Consider the following 11,956-nt stretch of genomic DNA (forward strand, 5'->3'; position numbering starts at 1 on the left):
AGAGTGTGAAGAGAATGAGTTGGATTTGTTGGAAGTGGTAGGGATGGTGATGTTTTTGCGACGGACGAGTTTCAACATTGCGTAGAGGAACGAAGGAGTTTCAAATGTGATGTTGTTTTATACATACAATTGAGTTTGGGTTTTGAGGTGGAACATTGGAATGAAATGGAATGGTCCGGTACTTAACGACGTCGTGTTGTGGAGCAGCGGTCAGCAACATTACTCATTTGTATCTCTAACTATATGATATTCTACTTTTTGACTTTAGATTTTTATGATCTGCAAACATGTCTCACATGAAAGAAGTCATTTATTCATTTGTATCTCTAACTAATTAAGTTTCATGGGATGCTTTAGTTCTTAATATTTTTTTAGAAATTTATGAAAGTATATATATTGAATTCTATGGTGTTGGTGTTAGACAATGAAGTCATATGTGAAATCGAAGGACCATTCCATAGTTTACATTATGCACTTTTCAAATTCATATATTTTTAGCAACGTCAAGGATGTGCTTTATGCATTCTATAGTTATCATTGTGGTTCTATTTTTTACAGAGAGATATATAGGATTTCAGTTTTAACTTAAAAAATTTATTTTCTGCGTTCTATATTAAAATTTAAAGATACTCTTGTATGGATCTTGATGTATTCCTTAAAATAGTTTAATTTTCCCTTCTAAACTTGCAAAAGAATATACAATTGCAGCCAAAATGCTATGATTAGTTTCACATGTTTTTTCTCATTGAACATTTTTTCAAGCCATGTTTGATCTTATTTTTTTAAAGGAATATCTAACCATCTTGAATGCTTTTAGACTATTTTGTTAAATTTGGAAATTGTTTCTTCTATATGAAATGCACTAAAGATTTGTAGATTAGTTATTTTATTAACATGAGTTTCCACTATATAATTAAGCTATAGATTGAAAGGTTTGATTGAATATTTAATTGAAATATTTTATTTCTATCAAGTATCATTTCGTTGCAGGAAAGTTTTGATACATAAAAACTCATTTCTTAATGTCATGAGTCATTTTTTTATTGGTTTACTTCCTCTTTTGGTTGCATATGGTATCTCATTTGGAAGTTGGTGTCTCAGTATTGTTGACGAGCAACTACAGTAGAAGTATATTTTTTTGCAATATGTAAAACCGGTTTTTTTTATTTATTTAAAAGGCTAAATTACATTTGTGGTTCTTTAACTTAATTTCAGGTAACGTTTTAGTCTTTTATCTTGTTTTTTTCCCGACTTAGTCATTTATTTTAATTTTAAATGACAATTTGATATTTTAAAATTTCAATAACGTTATCCTTTTTTAAACAAAAATTCAATCAAAACTCATAAAATTAATTATATTCTTCAATATAATACAAATTTCATCAAATTCGTAACGCAAATCTTCAAATAAACTCATATTTTCATACTTTATTTGATATTATTAGGAATAAAGGACTAAATCGGGAAGAAAAAAAAGATAAGGGACTAAAACGTTACCTGAAATTAAGTTAAGGGATCACGAATGTAATTTAGCCTATTTAAAACAATACAAAAATCGAATTTCAGAAATAAAAGAAATTAAGAAATACCTTTGGATCAAATATTTAAGTTGTAACATCCAAGGTATTTAAACATCAAAATATATTGGGGCTATGAGGTCTATCAGACATAGCTCATACCCCTGGGGTATTCTCGACAGACACCTATACAAAAGCACCGCCCCAAGAATTTTAACCCCTCACGTCACATCAAAAGTGGTACATGGACCCATCAAAATAAAAGTCTAGCTGACAATATGAGGTATAGGTACAGTCTTCCAAATTGAAATAATACATCCACGAAAGAAAGACATTTATCCCCTATACAACCATCTAATTTGATCATGCTTCAAAAAACTATACAACCCGGGTGATCTCCACGCGCCCCGCAAGATCCTTCTGACACAGCATCGGTCAGGTATGCCTAACTACCTTCCCATCTCTAGGGTACTAACTAGTAGGATGATCCTGGTTCTCATCTGAGGACAATCCCAGATTTACACAATAATTGTAAAGGTCACCAACCGAAATTAACAAATATCACATAGCATTTAAATTTTAAATGCACAAAATAACCTTTCATCTTACCATACTCCTTGAAAGGGTTTTCATATGTCAAACATGCATAAACAAGTTGAAAAATGAAGTTTTTAACAAAACTGCACTGTCGTATTCGAATACAGCATCCCTGTATTCGAATACAGTGTTAATTCATAAGTCAAAAGCAAAAACAGCACAAATGTATTCGAATACAGCATCCTTGTATTCGAATACAGCAAAATCAGGACAATTGTATTCGACTACAACCTCATTGTATTCGAATACAAAGCTGTTTTAGAAGTCAGTAGCAAAATCAAAACATATGTATTCGACTACAACCTTCTAGTATTCGAATACAAGTGCAGAAAACTGTAGAATTCAGTTTCGAAAATGGTTTCGCAATCAATCCACACTTACAAATAAATCCAAACAATCACACTTATCAATTTCGGCACAATCACAACATCAACTGAGTATACATATGCAATCATCACAATATATCAAATATGACTTGTGTGTCAAGCACCCTAATGCAATGCGTATATGCCAAAATGCATGAATTCCAGAATCCGATCCAAAACCCTCCTCGAAGGGGCGTAAATCATAATTGTACTGCCTATCACAGGCCAGTACTAATTACCGAGGTGCTACCTATCACGGGTCAGCACAATTTACTAAAAACGTAAATCGTAAACGTACTGCCTATCATAGACCAGTACTGTTTACCGAGGTGCCATCTATCACGGGTCAGCACGATATACAAAAAGAAACGTAAATCATAAACGTACCGCCTACCACATACCAGTACTGTTTATCGATGTGCCACCTATCACGGGTCAGCACGATTTACTAAAAAGCGTAAATCGTAAACGTACTGCCTATCACAGATCAGTACTATTTACCGAGGTGCCACCTATCACGGGTCAGCACGATTTATAAAAATGTGCAGTCTATCACGGACCTACACGAAGAGAAAATCCCCGCAAGGACAAGATGAACCAACAAATCACATGGCATCATCTTGTGGCCCATCACGGTCACCACTATCACCATGGCACCATCGTGGTCACCGTGTACTATGAAATGCAGGAGCATACTCTGACTCTTTCCACAACATACGGGGTTGCAACTCTGATTTAAGAGTTGGGATAAGTGATATGCATCCTTTATTTTTATTTTGAAATCGGGATTTCTGCACCTTTACTATTTAATTCCAAACCGAGAAAACAACTCACACATACGGGGTTGGGAGAACAACCTGCATCATAAGTCAGGAAAATGAATCACACACCAAGTTGAGAAAAACGACTCGCACCCCCAAGCCGAAAAACTGACCCGCATCTTAAGTTGGGAAAATGACTCGCACCCTAAGCCGAGAAACGACTCGCACCCCTGAAGTCGAGAAAACAACCCGCATCTTAAACTGGGAAAATGACTTGCACCCCAAGCCAAGAAAAAGACTCGCACCCCCGAAGCCGAGAAAACGACTTGTACCCATGAAGCTGTGAAAATGACTTGCATCTTAAGTCGGGAAAACGACTCCACCCTAAGCCGAGAAAAAAGACTCGCATCCCCGAAGACGAGAAAATAAATTGCATCTTAAGTCAGGAAAATGACTCGCACCCTTGAAGCCGAGAAAATGAATTACACCCTTGAAGCTGGGAAAATGACCCACATTTTAAGACGGGAAAACGACTCAAACCTAAAGTCGAGAAAATGAATTGCACCCCCAAAGGTGAGAAAAAGACCTGCATCTTAAGTCGGGAAAACGACTTACACCCGAAGCCGAAAAAATGACCCGCTCCCTTGAAGTTGAGAAAACGACTGACATTTTAAGGCTGGAAAATGACTCGTACCCAAAGCCAAGAAAATGAATTGCACTATAAGCCGAGAAAACAACCTGAATCTTAAGCCAGGAAAACGATTCACACCCCCGAAGCCAAGAAAACAACTTGCATCTTAAGCTGAGAAAACGACTTGCACCCATGAAGTCGAGAAAACTACCCGCATCTTGAGCCGAGAAAACGACCCGCACACTAAGTCGAGAAAACAACTCTCACCGAAGCCGAGAAAACAATCCACATCTTAAGCTGGGAAAATGACTCACATCTTTAACTGAAAAATGACTCGCACCCTTCTTTGCAATGCTAACTCTTTCAGACAAAATTAGTGTCTTCGCCTTTACTTATTATTTACATTGATTCTAAAAAATTCTAAGTAATGAGGGGCGGCTGTCGACACCTAATTTTGTACGCCTGTCGACACCTAATTTTGTATGCCTTTTCTTATTATTCACAAAAAATTAATAGAAAGGGTATTTTGAATTTTTTAAACTAACTTTCTATAATTTTTATATAATTTTTCGTATGATATTCGCTTGTTAATTTAAAAAATATATGCCAGGCTTTTTATTTTTATTTATTACTTTTTTGGTCAAAAAATAATATGGTAATAACAAAATTAATTCAAAACTTTTTTTATTTAATAAAAAAAATATTAAAATGAAATAAAATATAAAATTAATAAATATGTAATTTTTTTGGAGTAAATTAAGTTTGAATGATTGTTATTTAATATGTTTTTTTGGAATTTGAGGAAAGTTTTTAAAAGAAAATAAAACTTGAGGATTCAACTTAATTAGTCATAATGGTAGACATTTATTTTTTAAAATTACTTAACCCTAATTTATTAATCTAAATAAGAGCGTTATGAGACTCTTAGAAGGTGATAAGAGATTAGAAAATATCGAATAGTTTTAGGTACTTGAATCCGTCCACCAAATAACTATCAATGGTTCTCTTATGTGACATTCTTACACAACATTTACTATAATCACTTACTTCAAAAAAAGGAAGAGAAAAATATAGAAGGATTTGAATCTGCCATTCGACGAACAATGGTAGTTCTTTGTCGCGCCATTCTTACCCAATATTCTCTATAACTATCGAATGCAACTCACACTAAAAAATAAGAGAAAGAAGAAACACGTTGTCTAAAGGAGACAACTATAGTTCATAATTTGGTATGATATTTTTTTTCCTAATAAATTTTGATACTTTCTATGTATTACATTTTGCCATCTAATTGTCAATTTTAATTTTTATACAAATCATGCACCTATTAAATTGATGCAGCCCGTAAAAAATAAAATTTATTTATTTAGAAAAATTGATATATTTTAATTTGTTTTATTATCCTACTATTTAGTAATCCTTTTTTTCTCATTTATCACTATTAACCCTTTTTTTAATAATAAATAAAATTGATTAATAATAAAATTAATTATCCCACAAATATTTTATACTAAGAACTACGTATGTTTTGTTTTCTCTATTGTACTTGGGGATACGTAGGAACAAAATTTTTCTTTTGTCAAACCAAATTACTAAAAATTATTTTTCTTTCTTTTATTAATATAAATAATTTATTTCCTTTTTTATTGTTCATTTTAAGGTAAACTAAATAATTAAATAAATAAATATTTTTTAAATAGTTAATTATAGGATAACCTTTTTAATGGACAATGTAGGATAGTAATATTTTCCGTACTCGTAATCGACTCTCAAATTTGAATTTTTGGTTCAAAAGCTTCATTTTAAATTTTATTCAATTTTTTTTTAATAAAATAAAATTAATGGTAACTCATATTTCACGAACAAATTAAACGCAACAATTATATGTGTCTTATGTTTTTATGTGATTGATATTTCTTTTACTGCATTTTGTAACTTCATGAAATTGACAATTAGTCGTTTCATAGCTATGTAAATTTATAAAACATTTTTAAAGAAAAAACAATTTTATTTTCAACTTTATCATGCTTTTAATATGGATTTTGCTAAGAAAAAATATTAAAATCTTAAACAATAATTCATACGTACATCGCAATGGGTCTAAGTTCTAGTTTAGTGTATAAAATTATGAATTTTTTTATATATTATCAATATAAAATAGTTTATACTATCAATAAATCATAATCAATATGTTTGATTTCAAAAATAATTATAATTAAAGTCATGTTGAAAAACATGATTGATTCTAAAGAAGAGAGGAATAATTAAAAAAAAATCTTTAAATAAATAGTATAAAAAATATTATCTAATTAAAAATAATTAAAATATGATCCACAATATTTAATTAGTGTTTCTAATTTAATTAATATATTAAGCAATGTGTTGATATTTTGGACTGAGCTGTATATTTAATATTTGATACGAAGTGACCTACGTGAGCTCCATCTTACCACTAGTGTGGGTAGGGATGGTAATATAATCTGCATCAGCGGATACTCGCTTAAACCTGGTTTATTTGGGCGGCGAAAATTCGAGTTGATTGGGTGCGATTGCGAATTTTCCCCTAAATTAAAATTTGGATGTGGGTACGGATTTTAGGGTGCTAATATTTACCCGACACCCGCACCCGAATCCATCCCGCAAATAATATTATTGTAATTTTTAAATTTTATATACATATAAATATTGAATATACTTAATATTTTTTTAAATATTAAAAATTATAATCTTATCTCTATAAAAAATATTTTTTTATTTTATAATTGTTTAATAACAATTATTTTATTATAATAAATATGATTTTTAAATTTATAATTTTATATATATGAATGAGTACGGGTGTAGACGGGGGAAATCCGAACCCCATTACGGGCGAGAATGAGGGTTTAAACTCTACACCCACAATAAAATGAGGGTGCATGCAAATTTTCTCCAAATAATCAAGTGCGGAGGTGAAGAATGCGAAATCCACTCTCCCTCTACACCGTTGCCATGCCTAAGTGTGTGTATTGATTAATTTAGTTTTAAAGACTTAACTACCTTCTTCTAGATCCACAATAATTTACATTATAACGATAGGAGAACATACTTTTCCTTAAAATTTGTTCAAAAAACATACTTTTCCTTAAAATTTGTTCAAAAAACATACTTTTCCTTAAAAAAAAAGGAACATACTTAATTCATCATCAAAAGGTAACGCGTGTCAAAAAGAATTTAATATAGTATCAATTAATTAGTCAAAAGTTTTGTTTGACATAATTGGTCAAATATTATTAAATGATAATGTCCCCAATTAATATATATTGAATTCAATAATTTAATAAACATTTTTTAATAGAATTTTAACTACTAAACCATACTGTAATTCTAGTAAAAAAATAATATTCATAAAGTAATTCATATTGCTCTACATAAATGTACAATTAATTTTGAAATCTAATATTATAAATGTAACAATAACAAAAGGTCGTAAAATAATATAAGATTAACTTGATAGTTAGAGCAACATAATTAAAGAATATAATATTAGATTGATTGTTTTACCCTACCAAAACATTTTCTTAAAATTTAAGCACTATTGAATTTAAAAGTTATTGTTGTGTGAATTGAAAAAAAAATCTCACATATACACTAATACTGTTTATATGAACGAGATTTAGTTTTTGCGGTGTGTCCAAAGGGGTTTTCCATTTTATGAAGGAGAGAGAACATGCTCAAAAAGCAAACCACGCGCGCACGTCCCCACGGTCGGTTTAGCTAGGCTTGGGCTAAGTGGTGTATTATTTTTTAGTACCAAAAAATATTAATATTTATTTTATTACATGCGTTTTTTCTCTCGGAGATTTTTTCACACATTTTTGTGTGTGTGTTGATCGTGTCCTCCACTTTGTTCTACTTATCCTCGTCGGTTATTTATTGAGAACCATTATTACAATAGTAGTAGACGACAAATACATCGTAAGTGCATCAATGTTAAAGAGTTGATCTCAAAATGAGCTATTAGAGTGGATGATATTCTCACTAATGAAAACTTAGTAGATCATTTAACAAAAGGATTATCTAGAGAGAAATTTCTAAACACATCCAAGTGGATGAGGCTATTGTTATGTTTTGAATAGAGTTCCAAAATCCAAAAGAAAAATATATTCTTATCAAATTTTAAAGAAAATACAACTCAACTTGTCTTATTTTTGAACTTGGGGCTATCTAATATGCCAGAATCCCCGATCCCAAATGAGTAAAACTCACCAGTAAAGCCTATGAATGTGTATTCTTTGGGTATGCAGTAAACAACAAAGTGAATAGGTTTTATGTCCTAAATGCTAAAGTGATCATACAATTAACTTATGTTGACTTTTATGAAAATAGATTTCTTTTTAAATCGAGAAATAAAGGGAGCACCAAAAACAAGTCACATTTATGTGATAAAGAGCAAATGCAACAAACAAGGTGAACTAGAATCTCGAAGAAGTAAGAGAGTAAAAGTTTCTAAAGATTATGGACCAATTATATGACTTACACATTAGAAGAAGATCCAACAAATATTCAAGAAGCTTTGTCATATTTGGATTCAGATTTGTGCAAGAAGCTTTAAACGATGAGATGAATTATTTAGAGTCTAACATGACATGGCATTTAGTGACTTGACTCCTAGTTACAGACCCATATGTTGTAAATGGATTTTGAAAAAGAAACTAAAACTCGATGGAACTTTGGATAAATACAAGGCTCGACTTGTAGCCAAAGGTTTTAGACAAGAAGATAATATAGATTTCTTCGACACTTTTTCACTGGTCACTAGAATTACATCCATTAAAATACTATCTTTGAGGGTGAAAACACAAGGAGGGGTTGAATTAGGTTTGCCAAAGTTGATAACTTTTTGATAATATATAAATAAATTATTTAAGTATTTAATAATAAATAATTACAACCATAACAATAAACCTTTAGTTGTTGTTGTTGTTATTATTATTATTATTATTATTATTATTATTATTATTATTATTATTATGCTTTGTTATGTTTTGAAAACTTTTTTGTATTATTTTTATAAAAACAAAATCAAAATACACTTTAAATATAAGACTGGTGTTAAGTTGTTAAAATTATATTACTCCATAACTTTTTAGAGTATTCTCGAATAGATATGTGAGATTGTAAATATTTCAAAAAGATTTTTTTTTCCGTTAAATCGTTAAGTTAGCCTTTATATTTAATTATTTAGTATTAATTATATCATTTATTTTAATAATTTATTATTAATTTGGTTTCTATATTTAATTACTTATTCTCAATTTAGTCCTTAATATATTTTTACAATAATTAATATAAATAAAATTTTATAGAGTCAAAACCCTTTTTAAAATATTAATAATTGTACATATTTGAAAACCTCCTATAAAATCAAAGAAAAATTTAATGATTAACTCGTTAAATTTGCGGTTTTGTTATCAATTCAAAGCATTAAAACAGAAGACTTAAAGAATGGTTCCGATTCAACACCGTGCACTTTTCGTCGTATTCAAATTTGAAACAACTCAAATAAAGTACCAGTAAAGAAAAACAAACAAACTATTTAGTCACAATAGAAAAAGAAGCATAGAATAACAAACCCACGCATATCGTGACAATTGGGGTGGTAATAGTGAGTGTCTGACGGGGTCTACGATCAAACCTACAACATCCAATCAGATTTTTGTAAATAGATAAGGCTTAGTCATTTTTTAAAGTTTATTTTTTATTTTATTATTATTATGATTAGATTTTGAAATTTATGTTATATCTTAAATTTGTTAAATGTTTAGTAATTTAATTATATTACTCTACATTAGTTTTTGTCATATTTAAATATATTATAATAAAATAGAATTGAAATATGATGTCGTTTAAAGTCAAAGTCTTTAAAATATAATTTTAAATCTAAAAAAATACTTAATTTCATTGATTTGTTAATTTGTTAATCTATTAAAAAAATATGTTTGACTACTAATTTCAAAATGTTAATATGAAATAGACCTTTAAACATACTACAAGACCGTATTTGACTTGTATGATTATTATATTTAGATATATCAAAAGTCTATGATTGACTACAGGTCAGACTTAGCTATTAAAATTTTTAAATTTTTTGACAAATCAGACTTAGTAAAATCTAGTTTGAATTAGCCTTCTCATTCCTAATGACAATATTCTAGAGTTCAATAATTTAAAAACTATTTTTATATTCTTATCTCTTATGTTTCCTTTGAAAAAAAATATCTTACTATTTTTCAAAGAAAAAGATCTGATAATCCAAAATTTATATAGAAGATAAATAAAAATTGCTCAAAAATTATTCAAAGTAGAAGTCTGACTCAGATTTTCTTTAACAATTCATTTTTAGCTAAAACCCATGAACTATTTAAGTCTAATTACTTAATTAAAATAAATAATATTTTGACAACAATTATATCCAAACTAAAGGCATTTGAAGATATAAATAAATAAATTTCAAATATAATTTAAAACAAATTTCATATGAATTCAAATCAGTAAAATATATAGAGATAAAAATATATATTTTTCATCGTTTACTTTTATCTTTTTTTATTCATTTTAGTCATTTAGTTTTCATTTTAGTTTTATATCTTTACCTAATATTCATTTTAATTTAAATATTGAAGACTTGTTAACTCTAGAAGTAACTCTGACTTAAATTACCCTGCTTATAACTCTTTGTAGACATTAATAATTTTTATTGAGTAGATCAAATATGTAAATTTATATAAAATTTAAATAGTATTTAATATTTTATCAAGTATATTCATTTCAACTTATGCTATACTTTTTAAAATACAAGTAATTTATTGAATATAAAAAAACCTATATTTACACAATCCCATTTTTTGAATGCATGATAGTTAAGATAATTTAAAAATAATGAGCAGTTGGATTGATAAAATTTAGACTTAAATGCATTTTTAATTCCTCTATTTATTTTAAAGTGTATTTTTAGTCCCCTCTATTTTTAAAACTGATTTCTTGATCCCCTATTAACTAATTCTTGGAAACTTTTTTATCCCCACTATTTTTAATGACGTGGCACTCTCATTAATAATTTGATACTAAAATAATATTTGTTAGTTGGATAAAACAAGTTTCATGGCATTATTGTTGTTATGAATTTTATTGATATATTATAATATTAAACATCAATATATTTTATTTTATTTATATATTAAAATATAGGCTAAATTACATCTGTGGTCCATTGACTTAATTTCAGGTAACGTTTTAGTCATTTATCTTTTTCTTTTTTTTCCGATTTAGTTCTTTATTCCTAACAATATCAAATAAAGTATGAAAATAAGAGTTTATTTGAAGATTTGCGTTACGAATTTGATGAAATTTGTATTATATTGAAGAATATAATTAATTTTATGAGTTTTGATTGAAATTTTTGTTGAATTTTTGTATAAATAAGGATAACATTGTTAAAATTTTAAAACATAAAATATCAAATTGTCACTTAAAATTAAAATAAAGGACCAAGTCGGGAAAAAAAAAAGATAAAGGACTAAAACGTTACCTGAAATTAAGTTAAGGGACCACATATGTAATTTAGCCTAAAATATATAAAATTAAAATATTTTTAAAAATATTTATATAAATTTTTTAAAACTTTATTAGTTTTAGTTTAAATATTTTAATATTGTTTTTCTTATTTAACTTTATTAAATTTTTAACATTATTAAATATAAATTTCTTCTATTTATAAATTAAAATATCTAAAATTTAAAACATTTTATCCAACAAGAATATGAAAATTTAAAATTTATATAAATTATTTAAAATTTTATTTATTTTAATTTCATATTTTAATATATAAATAAAATAAATACTAATGACATAAATTATTTTATCTAATTCACAAATGTTACATAAGTGTTACGTAACTAATGAGCGTATCACATAATAAAAAATGGTTGGGACAAAAAAAAAATTCAAGATTTGTTAATAAGAGGATAAAAAAACTGATTCTAGAAAATAAAAAACTAACAATTTATTTTTTATAAAATAGGGACAAAAAATACATTTAAGCAT

This window comes from Cicer arietinum, chromosome 5, assembly GCF_000331145.2.
Source record: "Cicer arietinum cultivar CDC Frontier isolate Library 1 chromosome 5, Cicar.CDCFrontier_v2.0, whole genome shotgun sequence".
Lineage (NCBI taxonomy): Eukaryota > Viridiplantae > Streptophyta > Magnoliopsida > Fabales > Fabaceae > Cicer > Cicer arietinum.